The sequence below is a fragment of the Sardina pilchardus genome, chromosome 1 (assembly GCF_963854185.1).
Source record: "Sardina pilchardus chromosome 1, fSarPil1.1, whole genome shotgun sequence".
Lineage (NCBI taxonomy): Eukaryota > Metazoa > Chordata > Actinopteri > Clupeiformes > Clupeidae > Sardina > Sardina pilchardus.
Window position 1 is genome coordinate 651137 of NC_084994.1, and position 1370 is coordinate 652506.

Genomic DNA, 1370 nt, shown 5'->3' on the forward strand with positions numbered 1-1370 from the left:
CCATAGTGTTCTATTGCACTACCCTATCTCATCCATAGTGTTCTATTACACTGCCCTATCCCATAGTGTTCTATTACACTACCCTATCCCATAGTGTTCTATTGCACTACCCTATCCCATAGTGTTCTATTGCACTAGCCTATCCCATAGCGTTCTATTGCACTACCCTATCATATAGTGTTCTATTGCACTAGCCTATCCCATAGTGTTCTATTTCACTACCCTATCCCAGTGTTCTATTACACTACCCTATCCCATAGTGTTCTATTGTACTACCCTATCCCATAGTAACCTATTACACTACCCTATCCCATAGTGTTCTATTGCACTACCCTATCTCATCCATAGTGTTCTATTGCTCTAGCCTATCCCGTAGTGTTCTATTACACTACCCTATCCCATAGTGTTCTATTGCACTTCCCTACTCCATAGTGTTCTATTACACTACCCTATCTCATTCATAGTGTTCTATTGTACTACCCTATCCCATAGTGTTCTATTGCACTACCCTGTCCCATAGAGTTCTATTACACTACCCTATCCCATAGTGTTCTATTACACTACCCTATCCCATAGTGTTCTATTTCACTACCCTATCCTATAGTGTTCTGTTACACTACCCTATCCCATAGTGTTCTATTGCACTACCCTATTCCATAGTGTTCTTTTGCACTACCCTATCCCATAGTGTTCTGTTACACTACCCTATCCCATAGTGTTCTATTACACTACCCTATCCTATAGTGTTCTGTTACACTACCCTATCCCAGTGTTCTATTGCACTACCCTATCCCATAGTGTTCTATTACACTACCCTATCCCATAGTGTTCTATTACACTACCCTATCCTATAGTGTTCTGTTACACTACCCTATCCCATAGTGTTCTATTGCACTACCCTATACTATAGTGTTCTATTGCACCACCCTATCCCATAGTGTTCTATTACACTACCCTATCCCTATAGTGTTTCATTGCACAGAGGGGTGGTGGTTTGCCTGAACACAGTGGTAGTGTAGTGGTTAAGGAGCTGGGCTAGCATGCAGTAGTGTGTGTGTGTGTGTGTGTGTGTGTGTGTGTGTGTGTGTGTGTGTAGGGTGGTGGTAGTGTAGTGGTTAAGGAGCTGGGCTAGCATGCAGTAGTGTGTGTGTGTAGGGCGGTGGTAGTGTAGTGGTTAAGGAGCTGGGCTAGCATACAGTAGTGTGTGTGTGTGTGTGGGGGGGGGTGGTGGTAGTGTAGTGGTTAAGGAGCTGGGCTAGCATGCTAGCATGCAGTAGTGTGTGTGGGGGGGTGGTAGTGAAGTGGTTAAGAAGCTGGGCTAGCATGCTAGCATGCAGTAGTGTGTGTGTGTGTGTGTGTGGGGTGATGGT